The sequence below is a fragment of the Carassius gibelio genome, chromosome A12 (genome assembly GCF_023724105.1).
Source record: "Carassius gibelio isolate Cgi1373 ecotype wild population from Czech Republic chromosome A12, carGib1.2-hapl.c, whole genome shotgun sequence".
Taxonomy (NCBI): Eukaryota; Metazoa; Chordata; class Actinopteri; order Cypriniformes; family Cyprinidae; genus Carassius; species Carassius gibelio.
Window position 1 is genome coordinate 24,930,753 of NC_068382.1, and position 15,000 is coordinate 24,945,752.

The 15,000-nt window shown below is 35.0% G+C and overlaps 1 protein-coding gene across 5 annotated transcripts in view; it reads right to left on the reverse strand.

Moving 5' to 3' along the window:
* LOC128025546 (calcium-activated potassium channel subunit alpha-1) overlaps window positions 1–15,000 on the reverse strand; it is a 79,286-nt gene that overhangs the window by 63,358 nt on the left and 928 nt on the right. The gene's annotated exons all lie outside the window — the stretch shown is intronic.

Below are 15,000 nucleotides of genomic sequence, written 5' to 3' on the forward strand. Positions count from 1 at the left end.
CTTTATAACAGATGGAAGAAAAACAAGATGAGACGTCATCATTAGTTATAAATAATCAAAGTAATAAATCTAGTGATCTCCATTGAATCGTTTTATATTTTACTACAATTTTTGAAATGTGTAATTGCTTGGAAAGCATTTGTAGAGTAACACACTGTCCCACACACGATATCCATCATGTGACGCGTGTGTACAGCAAACACACATGACCTTCACATGCTCCTGTGAGACAGCACACTAACACACTCGCAACACTGAGGATCTAAAACAGGACGACGGTGCTGGAGTCAGGTGACACGCTTGAACACGCCAGCCAGAGAATACCACATATGTGAGATGCCCAACACGCCACACTGAAATACACACACACACACACACACCCAGACGCTCGGGAAATACTGCAAGCACTTCACCAACTCTCACAACCATTAAAGGTGACTTATTATGCAAAAGTAACTTTTATTGGTGTTTGAACACAGTTGTGTCACCACAGTGTGTGGAAATAACCAGCATTTAATGGTAAAAATCCACTCACTCATTTTCATATAATCTCAATAAATCATAAACAGTCATAAACAGAGAAAGCCCCGCCCATTTGTGACACACTCTGCCCTATTAGCATAGACCCCGCCCTGAGTGAGAAGCAACAGTCCACCATTACTGTTTTCTTTCTGTAGCTGCTGGAGATACATTATTAGAGCCACAGAAGCATTAAAAAGTTTAGTGTTTCGGGAATAACAAACGTATATAGGAATCTCAATTAGACTGCTGAGGACATGGTGGTTAAATCTAATTTCTAAAGGAAAAGTCTCAGAGAAACACTTAAGAAAAGTCTTATATGTTTGTGTGAATCATTTTACACCGGACTGCCTCACAAACGAGGGTCAGTTCAGCGCTGGAGTTGTGCAAAGATTGCTTCTGAAAGAGGGATCGATACCAACACTTTGTGCGTGAAAAGCTCCAGACAAAGTAAGCATCATGCATAATATTTTTTTTTCCAAATTGCCTTTCTGAAGGAGCTTCTTGGAACATTATAAGGCATTTGATTCATAAACATGCATTTACTCTATACAGTACAATCAGATTGCAAGAGATTGTCCAGTTTTGTTGCTGTCGGTTTGCCAGAATATAAGCTCTCGAAGCTCCGCCCTCTTCTGCAAAGGGAGGCGGGACCACCAGCTCATTTGCATTTAAAGGGACAAACACAAAAACTCATAACCTAACAATGGCAATTTCAACAAGCTATAAATATAATCTTTTTGGGGTATTTTGAGCTAAAGCTTCACATACACACACACATCAGAGACTTATTTTACATCTTTTAAAAAGAGGCATTATGGATCACCAGTAAGTAACTGATTTTAGTTTGCTTGCTTGGGATTTTTCATGGATTCCCTGCATTATCGGCCAGAAAAGCAACATGTAGTAAAATTCAAACAGAATTTCTATTGTGATCTGCTCATATCACATCATATTTCTTGTGCAGCGTATCACACTATAACCAATCACAGACGATTCTGTTGAGTTTATGAATGCATCGGCCAATCAGAGACCTTCAGATGAGTCACCGCTGAGTTCAGTGCAGATCCTCACATCATAAACATCAAAGTGCAGATATATCGTGTGTAGGAGATTCATGTTCTTTGATAATGTAGGCTTAATGTTCGCTTTCTGTGTAATATTTATTTGCTTTTTGAATAAACTGTGCCAGATGAAGTGGAAAATCAACTACAAACAACTCAAATAAAAGAGTAAGGTAAAAATGATTCTGCTCAGGTGTTTAAGTACATACTAGTTCGAGCGAATTTTCCTTTAGAGTTAAATGCTTAACATGAGCATTTTTTTTTAATCTTTGTTGTTTTTGTGCATACCCTTAGATGAACACACACACACTTTTGAACTTTAGTATTTAAAGGTAGTTGATTGATGACGCTAGCTAAGAATTTTAATGAAAGATTATGAAGAAAACAGATTTCTTTAGAATAACAACACTGATGCATAATTCACAATTACACTTGGTGCATGAATTATACATGTAAATACATTTCATGTTGATTATACCACTTGACCTCATGCATTTACAGCGATTCAACACTGATGATGAACAACATGCAAAAGAGCGTTTGGTACAGAAGATTGAAGCATCACAAGCAGCATGTTCAGGGTTGTCTGTGTCTGAGTATCTGCAGGTCATCACCTGTCAGCACCGAGACCACAGCAGATCCGTGAGAAACCACAGACGCCGCAGAACCACATTACACCAAACACATGTAACATGAACAACAGCACGACAACAAACCAGATCAGTTCGGACTTACTTCACCACGACTGTCATGTTTTGTCATCGCAACACAAAACAGATGCATGATCAAATACATCAGTGTGTGATATCAGCATTTATTAATAATAATATTACATCAGAATAAAGCATTCTAACAACTAATATAGTTATAGATGCATTAGTAGCTTTTCCAGCAAACACGTCCAAAAGCTTTCTGAGTCTCTGGGGTATATTTGTGGCAAAAGCCAAAAATATTGATTTTATGCCAAAAATTATTATGATATTAAGTAAAGATCTCATTCCATGAAGATCATTTGTGAATTTACTTCTGTAAATATATCAAAACTTATTTTTTTATTAGTAATATGCATTGCTAAGATCTTCATTCACCTGGATCTAATGGACAGACATTAGATTTAGAAAGTACCAAAACCAAGGTTCGTATTATTAACTAAAACTGAAACCATGAAAAAAAAAATAACACATTCATTACTTGACTGGAAATAAAATATTAATAAAATATATTGATCATATATATATATATATATATATATATATATATATATATATATATATATATATATATATATATATATAAATTAAATAATTTTATTTCAGCTAGAATTTAAGAACTAAAATAACAAATTAAATAAACTAAACAAATATATATATTAAAAATAACTTAAAAAATTGGCAAAACAAAACAAAACTACTAAAACTATGAAACTTACAAATAAAAATAAAAACAAACAATACGAGAACTAAATCTAATTCGAAATAATAACAAAAACTATTTATACATAAATATTTTCTCTAACTTTGTAACATTAACTTGGGCTTTGGAAAGGCACTATAGAAATAAAACATTATTATTATTATTATTATTATTATTATTACTAAAAATAATATTATTATATCAATTAAACTTGTTCCATGCTGTGATACAATTTTGTACAATAATGAAAATAATTAAATAAATATTTATTCCTGAAGATACTAATTAACAAGCCATTTTTTTATTTTAATAAAACTGTTTACATAAATTATGTAGCATTAGGTTGATCAAATAATTAAATTAAATAATAATAATATTATTATATCAATTACACTAAAATAACACTGAACAAAACATATATATTCATCCAGAATAACTAAATAAACTAAAACTAAAATGTAATAATAAAAAACTATACAGACATATAAAAAAAACAAATAAAATTAATAATTTTAACTTAACATGAAAACAAAAATCTAATTCAAAATATTAAAAACTATCACATACCTAGTTTTTTATATTTTACAAATATGATAAAAGTTTATAATATTCTGATTTAGATTTTTATATTTTCTGTTTAACAAAACATTATTGTTACTTATTAGAAATAAAATAAATACAAACCAAAGTTATTATAAATAAAATCAAACATCATTCTTGTTATATCAATTACGGTAAAGTAACAATAAAGTTACAGTGCATTAAAGCGACTGAACCTTGTTTTTCATGTGATCAGGACATTTTTTGGCCGTGAGCGAAGAAACGTCTCCCACAAAGACTAAACTACTTCAGCGACTTTCATGTAAATTCTGCCAGACGAGTTTGACGTCTGATAAACACACGCACCGATAAAATAAACTCAACTCATCCGAGCGCTTTCCCAACAGATGAAGCAATCGACTCGCTTTCTATAAACCATGCCAAAAAAGGAAGAAAAATCTATTTCGGCTGATAAAACAGTCTAGAGATTATTCAAACATTACTAGTGTGTGACGCTGAGCAAACATTCCCAGAAAACCGTTACTGAGAAACACTGGGAATATACTCTACACACACATAAATAACACTGAACACACACACACACACACACACACACTGAACAGCTTCTCTACGAACACATCTGATGCTCACAAACTCATATTTATGAGTTCACATAAAAGGCTCGATGCAGGTCGTATTTCAGCACTGTCAAGTTCTTAACAGATTTTTGTCAAAATGTTTCTTGAGAAGTAAATCATCATATTTTCATGATTTCTGAAGATCATGTGACACTGGAGACTGGAGGAATGATGCTGAAAATACAGCGGAGCATCACAGAAATACATTACACTTTAACACAGATTCACACAGAAAACAGCTGATTTACATTAGAATAATATTTCATTATTTTGTATTTTAGATCAAATAAATGCATCCTTGGTGAGCAGAAGAGACTGCTTAAAAAAAAAACTCGAAACTTTTGAACCATTGTGTATTTTTATTTCAGTATCAAAAATGTTGGTAAAATAATTCAGTTTCATTAAAAAAAATTACTATTTTACCCAATATTTGTGTGCATTTCCCATTTTTAATGCTTATTAGAGTATCACATGGTTATATTTACATGTCTTTTAATCAAATCAAACTTTTTTACAAGTTATATTAACATAACTTCTATTGAATTAAATTAAATTAAATTAAATTAAATTAAATTAAATTAAATTAAATTAAATGTTTAATACATTTAATACATTAAATTGTTATACTGAAATTATTCTAAATACAAATACAGATTTTTTTTGTATTGCTTGTCCCATGCTTTGGGCCAAGAAAATATATTGAAACAAATAAAAATGCACTCTCTAGGTAAGAAGAAGAGGCTTCTTTTAAAAACATAAAAATGTTGATAAATATAATTCAGTTCCATTAAATATTGACTACTATTCTGTGAATAGCACTGGTTCCCAGACACGAGCTCATGAAGCTCCAGGTTCATGCCAAAGTTTAGTTTGAGGGCCGGAGGCACCGATAAACACACAACCTAAACCTGCACAGACAGAGAAGAAGCGAGCTCAACACAGACAGCACATAAACCCTCCACCGACTCAGATCAGGACTAATTGGCTGCGCTGCAGATCTGTCCGGACTAATGATCTCGGCTGAAAATGTCGCCCAGAAATACTCGCTCTCTATAAATATTTAATTTAAAAGATGGCAAAGTTCAAAGAAAAATGTCCGGCAGAGCTCCAATTAATCCCGAAAACGTCCCGCGTGAATCAAAGAGACGAGTTCTGCCTATAAAGCAACACTAATGGAAACTACAGCCGCTTGAAACACATCCAGAACTGAAATAAAGCCTATACATCTTCCCCTGACGGGACACACACAAGTCTGCATCCCTCAGCAAACAATACAGTCCAAACACAAGGACGTATGAGCTGCTTTGACATTCAGATGACGTGATTGATTAATAACTGCTCAGAACTGATTTCTGGATCTGACACAAACTACGATGCAGGAGCTCCAACAATCATTTACTCAAAGCAAAATAATACAAGATTGTCAACAAGAATTTGCTTATGTGGTTATTTTGAATATGCACGTACAGTACATGTTATTTACATAAACCAATTTTGACCATCTATATTGGATGAACAAACAAATACATAATTTCTAAAAGCTAAATAATGCTATATTTCTTGGGGTTTATGAACGGGGCGAATACAAAAAAAAAAAGAATTGCTGAAATGGTCATTTTGAATAATTCTTTACATAAATGTTAATGTTTTATTACTTCTGTTTATATAAAATATATAACATGATCTAAACTGAATAAACAAATATATATTATAAAAAATGGGACAATAATATAAATGCATTACTATAATAAATATATAAATGAATTAAAATAAACAAACAAATAAAAAAAATATTTGTAAAAAAATAAAAATGATGCAAAATGTCTTGAGGGTATGAATAAATAGAAATATAACATTTAGATACATGTTAGTCTTGATAATCGTTACATATTTGCAATTTATTTATATATCTGTATGATTTTTAATCTAAACACACTTCTAAAACTATGTATTAAAACTATTACACTATTAATTAAATTGCACCATTTATATTCAACAAATACATACATAATTATTTTTTTTATTAAATTAAAATATTGGGACAATAAAATATACATACATTAATTTAAAAAAAGTTAAATTTAAATTAAACTGAAATAAATAAATAATAAATTGATTAAAAAATAAATAAATATGCATCTATTTTCTTTAGGTGAGGCCTTGAGTCTTTAATCTTAACCTCTTATTGTTTTTCCACTCTCCCTACAATCACACAACTAGTTATTCTACTTACTAAATTTCGAGTAATTTCTAGTTTATTCACTTTCTGAACTAAACAACAGTCTTCACACACAGAAGAGCTCCGCACAGCATCTGTATTCGTCTCTCTAATGTAATTAAACTCTTGTTCAATTATTCGGTCGTGTCCTCAGATCCTTCAAACATCTTCAATCTTGAGTAGCTAAATCAGGATCTTTTCATTTGGCAAAACCACATGCATCTGCATTAAAAGTGAATTCGTCTCATTCATCAGCCGACTCATTTATGAATGTGAGTTATTCTGAAGTTAAAATCAGCTGGAAGGCTTTTCACTGTCTCAGCTCTTGGCCGGCCTGAATCCATATCCATCAGACTGAATAATAAAGCATAACTCAGAGAAACCGCAGCAAGAGTTCAGGGCATTTAGTTAATTAAGTGATGGTCAGCATAATCTAACACATCCAGCGGCAAAACATGTACTGTATATGTTTGCCACAACAACATTTAAACTAGAAAAAAAAAAGTTACAAACACATTTTGTTTTTGGTTGCTTCATGCTTTGGGATGAAATGAAAAAATGTACAATTTTATAAAATTAAATTAAATTAGACTGTAAAAGACTTGTAATTTAATACAAATAAAATAATAAATAAATAAATTATATTGCACCATCTATATTGAATAAACAAACATATTTATTTATTGTCTCATGCTTTTGAGATGACAAATAATGAATTAATATTTAAATAAAAATTTCATTAAAAAAATCAAAATAAACAAATCTATGAATACATTACTGTAAACAAATAAAATAAAATAAAATAAAAATAACAGAATAAACTGAATAAACAAATGTTTCTAATGAGATGGTAATGAGATAATTAAATTAAAATAAATAAATACATATATATCATACAGTTAGATTTATTTATTAAGGTATTTGAAGTTAAATAAATAAATTAGTAAATTAACATATAAACAATTATGAATTTGAAAATAAATAAATGAATGATTCTTAAGAGAGAGTATATGGTGCTTTAATTAGCCTACACTGTGTGCATGTTCTTTAGTTTAAATAAAATAAATCTTGGTTGGGATCTCCATAGGATTCAAAGGGACTCCCGTTTGAGACTGATCAATAAAGACCGTTAACCATTAATAAATCAGGAGTGTTTAGTGCTCACTGATAACGTGAACGCTGTGTTTACACGAGCAGCTGCCGTCTGACGCGCTCTATTCTCATTACAAGTAACAAATATTACAACCTCTGTTTATATGATAAATATAGACGCAGATGTGTCACAACAGACTGTCAGGAGCAGTGCTTTCATTCAGGGGGAAAACAGAGAGAGAGAGAGAGAGAGAGAGAGGAGGACGGAAGGGAGGGGAGGGATTGTGAAAGCAGATTTGGCACTGACCTCCTTCTTAATGGTGTTCCACTAACTGGACTGTTTATGTGATTGAGGGAGAGAGAGAAAGAGAGAGAGAGAGAGAGAAAGAGAGAGAGAGAGAGAAAGAGAGAGAGAGAGAGAGAGAGCTATTATCCGCTTGCCAGACAATGAGCAGACTGACCCCATCCTCCCCAAAACAATAATACACTCAACATATAGTCACGCAACACACATATGCACACTCTCACGCTAAAAAAACACACTCACTCACATGCTAAAAACACACACACACACTCACTAACACGCTAAAAACACACACACACACACACACACACACACTCACATGCTAAAAACACACTCACTCACATGCTAATACACACACACACATGCTAAAAACACACACTCACTCACACACACGCTAAAAACACGCACACACACTCACTAACACGCTAAAAACACACACACACATGCTAAAAACACACACTCACTCACACACACGCTAAAAACACACTTACACACACGCTAAAAACACACACTCAGTCACACACATGCTAAAAACAAACCCACTCACACAGGCTAAAAACACGAACACTTACACACACGCTAAATACAAACTCACTCATACGCTAAAGACACACTCACACACACGTTAAATACAAACTCAATCACACGCTAAAAACACACACTCACACACACGCTAAAAACAAACTCACTCACACACTAAAAACACACACAAATGCTAAAAACACACACACTCCCGCACACGCTAAAAACACGCACACTCACTCACACACATGGTAAATACATACTCACACGCTAAAAACACACACTCACTCACACACACGCTAAATACAAACTCACTCACACACTAAAAACATGCACACTCACTCACACACACGCTAAAAACAAACTCACACACACTAAATACAAACTCACTCACACGCTAAAAACATGCACACTCACTCACACACACGCTAAAAACAAACTCACTCACATGCTAAAAACACACTCACTCACACACACGCTAAATACAAACTCACTCACACGCTAAAAACACACTCACTCACACACACGCTAAATACAAACTCACTCACACGCTAAATACGAACTCACTCACATGCTAAAAACATACACACTCGCTCACTTACACACTAAAAACACACTCACTCACACACACGCTAAAAACATGCACACACACTCACACACACGCTAAAAACAAACTCACTCACACGCTAAAAACATGCACACTCACTCACACACACGCTAAATACAAACTCACTCACACGCTAAAAACTTGCACACTCACTCACACACACGCTAAATACAAACTCACTCACACACTAAAAACACACTCACTCACACACACGCTGAATACAAACTCATTCACACGCTAAACATTCGCACTCACACACACGCTAAATACAAACTCACTCACACGCTAAAAACATGCACACTCACTCACACACACGCTAAATACAAACTCACTCACACGCTAAACATTCGCACTCACACACACGCTAAATACAAACTCACTCACACACTAAAAACACACTCACTCACACATACGCTAAAAACAAACTCACTCACACGCTAAATACAAACTCACACACACGCTAAGAACAAACTCACTCAGACGCTAAATACAAACTCACTCACGCTAAAAACATGCACACTCACTCACACACACGCTAAGAACAAACTCACTCACACGCTAAAAACATGCACACACACGCTAAATACAAACTCACTCACACGCTAAAAACATGCACACTCACTCACACACACGCTAAATACAAACTCACTCACACGCTAAAAACATGCACACTCACTCACACACACGCTAAATACAAACTCACTCACACACTAAAAACACACTCACTTACACACACGCTAAATACAAACTCATTCACACGCTAAACATTCGCACTCACACACACGCTAAATACAAACTCACTCACACGCTAAAAACACACTCACTCACACATACGCTAAAAACAAACTCACTCACACGCTAAATACAAACTCACTCACACGCTATAAACATGCACACTCACTCACACACACGCTAAAAACAAACTCACTCACACGCTAAATACAAACTCACTCACACGCTAAAAACATGCACACTCACTCACACACACGCTAAATACAAACTCACTCACACGCTAAAAACTTGCACACTCACTCACACACACGCTAAATACAAACTCACTCACACACTAAAAACACACTCACTCACACACACGCTGAATACAAACTCATTCACACGCTAAACATTCGCACTCACACACACGCTAAATACAAACTCACTCACACGCTAAAAACATGCACACTCACTCACACACACGCTAAATACAAACTCACTCACACGCTAAACATTCGCACTCACACACACGCTAAATACAAACTCACTCACACACTAAAAACACACTCACTCACACATACGCTAAAAACAAACTCACTCACACGCTAAATACAAACTCACACACACGCTAAGAACAAACTCACTCAGACGCTAAATACAAACTCACTCACGCTAAAAACATGCACACTCACTCACACACACGCTAAGAACAAACTCACTCACACGCTAAAAACATGCACACACACGCTAAATACAAACTCACTCACACGCTAAAAACATGCACACTCACTCACACACACGCTAAATACAAACTCACTCACACGCTAAAAACATGCACACTCACTCACACACACGCTAAATACAAACTCACTCACACACTAAAAACACACTCACTTACACACACGCTAAATACAAACTCATTCACACGCTAAACATTCGCACTCACACACACGCTAAATACAAACTCACTCACACGCTAAAAACACACTCACTCACACATACGCTAAAAACAAACTCACTCACACGCTAAATACAAACTCACTCACACGCTATAAACATGCACACTCACTCACACACACGCTAAAAACAAACCCACTCACACGCTAAATACAAACTCACTCACACGCTAAAAACATGCACACTCACTCACACACACGCTAAATACAAACTCACTCACACACTAAAAACACACTCACTTACACACACGCTAAATACAAACTCATTCACACGCTAAACATTCGCACTCACACACACGCTAAATACAAACTCACTCACACGATAAAAACACACTCACTCACACATACGCTAAAAACAAACTCACTCACACGCTAAATACAAACTCACTCACACGCTAAAAACATGCACACTCACTCACACACACGCTAAAAACAAACTCACTCACACGCTAAATACAAACTCACTCACACGCTAAAAACATGCACACTCACTCACACACACGCTAAGAACAAACTCACTCAGACGCTAAATACAAACTCACTCACGCTAAAAACATGCACACTCACTCACACACACGCAAAAAACAAACTCACTCACACGCTAAAAACACACTCACTCACACACACACTAAAAACACACACAAACGCTAAAAACACACACTCACTCACACACATGCTAAACACACGTGTAACGGAGGCCAGCGAGTAGGTGCTGTGCAGGTAAACCTCACTCCCCTCATCTCGAGAGACATGCAGTCATTCAGCCTCCTGGTTAGTGTGTTTGCCTCCCATGCTGGAGACCCGGGTTCGACACTCACTGACAAAAACATACACACTCACTCACAAAGAGATAGACATCAAGATAGATATATCGTCAGCACACTCTCTCTCTCATTATTCACTCTCTTCAGGAATAACAGCATCTCAAGATTCAGCATTCTCCACTGTGACACATAAAACACCACGTTCATGTGTCAACCACTTCTGATGAACCCAGGTTATTATGGTTTAAAGTTAAACCATGGTCACTCAAAACCTAAAAATAGTTCACATTAAACAATGCCAAGCTAAAGTTTTGCCACTTTGAATGATCCACCAGACCAGTCGTTTTGTGAAAAATATAAGTGATTTATTCAGAATAACTATAGGTTCATGAATCAGATGTGAGTTTATGAACGTTCAGTTTCAGATGACTTGTGAGGTTCAGTAAATGCTCTGTTTGGAGTGATTTCTACAGCACACTGAAGCACTAAATCAAAAGAAGCGATGAAACGATGGCTGACATCTGTAACTCAAACACTGAACTCTGGCGTCATGGTTAATGTGTGTGTGGACAGACAGCCTTTGTTTGTCCATGTGAGTGTCTGAGACGACCTGCTGCTCAGCGGCTGGTGACACACACACACACACACACACACACACACACACACACACTGATCTTATCTGCCTGTTTACACACACATGCACCATAAACCTCACCATTACACAGACACTGAGAACCTGCTGTGTTTCAAACACGTAGCTCTATAGCCTAGCAAGGTCTACTTGATGGAAAACACAATCCCAGAATGCACTGCTTTTGGAACATAGATGAATAGAAAGTTCAAAACTGCATTCATTTGAAATAGAAAACTTTAGTTCAACTGTTTTCAACACTGATAATAATCAGAAATGTTTCTTGAGCAGTATATCATCATATTATTCTGATTTCTGAAGATCATGTGACACTGAAGACTGGAGGAATGATGCTGAAAATACAGCGGAGCATCACAGAAATACATTACACTTTAATATATATTCACATAGAGAACAATAATATTCAACTTTTCATTTGTATTTTTTTACAGTTTTTACTGTATTTCTAATCAAATAAATGCAGCCTTGGTAAGCAGAAGACGTTAGCTGACTGTATGTAGGGAACTCACTAGGATTTAAAACAGAATTCTGTGTTTGCATTTATGTATATCTACGTTTTAATTATGTGTGAGCAAAACTAATTAACAATCAGCAGAATCCTGTGAAACAACATCCGAGTATGAACCCATCTGAAGGAGATCAGACTGGATTTCTATTTCTGGCTCAGATTGTGTGTGAGACGCCTGTAGATTCTGCATGTAAATGCATTTGTGGTGAAGAAAGCACTCTGATCACACACTCTGACAGGTGAGTGTGTGTGTGTGTGTGTGGTCTCTAGAAAAGCACAATTACATAAGGGGATATTTCCCAGCTCGATAATGAATATGCCGCCTGTTGCTTAGCAACAAGCATCTGATCCACGCACACTATAGGAGAGTGACATGGCAGTTTGAATGAGGAAGATGCATGTATGAAAACAGAGAAAGTGAGAGGACATGGACAGATCGAGAGCTTTAGTTACCGGATCGGCCAGCTGTAAATCACTGCAAAAGGAATCTATTGTCCATGGTTCAGTAGAAAAAATAAAGTAGCTCAAACCACATTATTACAGAGAGTCACATTTGTTTTTAAACAATTCAATAATCTAGTTCTAAAGACTCATTTCAAAATGAATCAGCCTTTTTGAATGAATCGTTTGAATAAATGAATCATTTGAATAAATTACTTATTAAGACAGGGACCTGCTGCCACATACTGGGGATTTTATATCATATTTAATTTTTCACGACTTGACTAAATTTAGCTCACAAAAATATTGTTTAAAAATCATTATCAACAAAATACAGAAATATGATATTGCACACCACTAGCTGCATGTCATTTATACAGGAGTGGCTATTTAATTTCTTTCTTCGTGCTTTCTGGCAAGTTTGCTCAAAAACAACAAAATATGAACACAAGCTATCATATCTCAACATTATTAATCTCCATATTTATTCTGATTTGAAGGGCTTTGATTACATATCTGTGATCAATTGATCCGATCAATTGCTGTGTTTGAGATTACGGTTTGGTTAGTTGAGCCAAAAATGACTCAACTTTTAAACATAAAATCTAAAACTTTGATTTTTTTTTTTTTATAATGTCTAAATATACATCCAAATACAAAACCTAATAAAAGCATGTAATTCTGTCCGAAACCACTTCACTTTTTTTACTTTCACTTTTTCACTTTTCTTAGCAAATAGGGATTGTGCATTTACTGCATTTTCATTTGAAATACTGATATTTTATGCTATACAGACAAAAGGATGTGTACTGTTTACAGGCAAATATTGTTTACAAAAATACACTAAAAATACATGCACACGTTTGTGTGGGTAGCTATCTACTATTTTAATTGCCATCAAAGCTTGCTAATTATTTATAATGAGAAACAGAGGTTTAGAGTTTAAACAACATGAACGCAAGTTACAATTTCAACATGATTATTTTTGGGTGAACTATTACGTAAGTGTGGGTAAAATATGTAACCTCGGAATTAATAGAAATATTTAAAATAGTAGCTAATTTTACATAAATAAAATTAATCTCTAAATACAAATATATTACAAAATGTATTGGGGATTTTTTGGGGAAAAGAACATTTTTATCAATATTTCAAATATGAACACATATATATGTCAATCATGTACAATGCAATAAAGCAGTAGATGTTTATATGTCTGGCTCAGCATGAAATACACTCATATTCATAATCTCATATATCGTATTTGACGTCACAGTTCAGGACAGTCACAGATGATTCACTCTCAATCAGAGCAGGAACACGTCTAAAGGAAATAAGCCTATATTGATTTGATAAGTCTATATTGATTTGACATTGATTTTTAATCAGCAGGTTCAATCAGAGCCGTGTGTTTGAGTGAAACAGGTCTGAATGGGAGAAAAAGGCTTCCTGAAATGTCTGGCAGAATGAACACAACTATGTTAGACAGGCCTGTAATGAAAGCAACAGCTGTGGTGTGTGTGTGTGTGTGTGTGTGTGTGTGTGTGTGTGTGGGCAGACTACACAATGGCAGTGAAAACTCAAGCCTATTCCTGACCACTGGCTCCATCTCAAAACACGGGGAAAAGAGGCAAGCGAAGCTCTCGTACGTCTCTGCTAACAGAGCAGACAGCATTCAAACAGACACAGGTGTAGATGTACAACATTTAAAAATCACTCATTAGGTGTGTAATATTGACTAAACATTATCTCTCTACATTTGCTGTGACAATATTTGTTTTTGTGCTAGCACTTTGGCTGGTTAAGTCCTGTTTTAGATAAATAAATACAACACGACAGGTCACTAATTCATTGAGTCATTCATTTAAACGATTCGTTCAAAACGGCTGCTTCGTTTAGAAACTAAGCCAGCGACTTCCATTTTTATGAATGGATCACTAAATCACTGACTCAAATGTTTCGTTGGATTGAAAGTTCGAAACACAATTGAGACGCTTTGCTTGGAACTATTTTTGTTTGGACGGGAATCAAAGTGACCAATCGGCTGAACT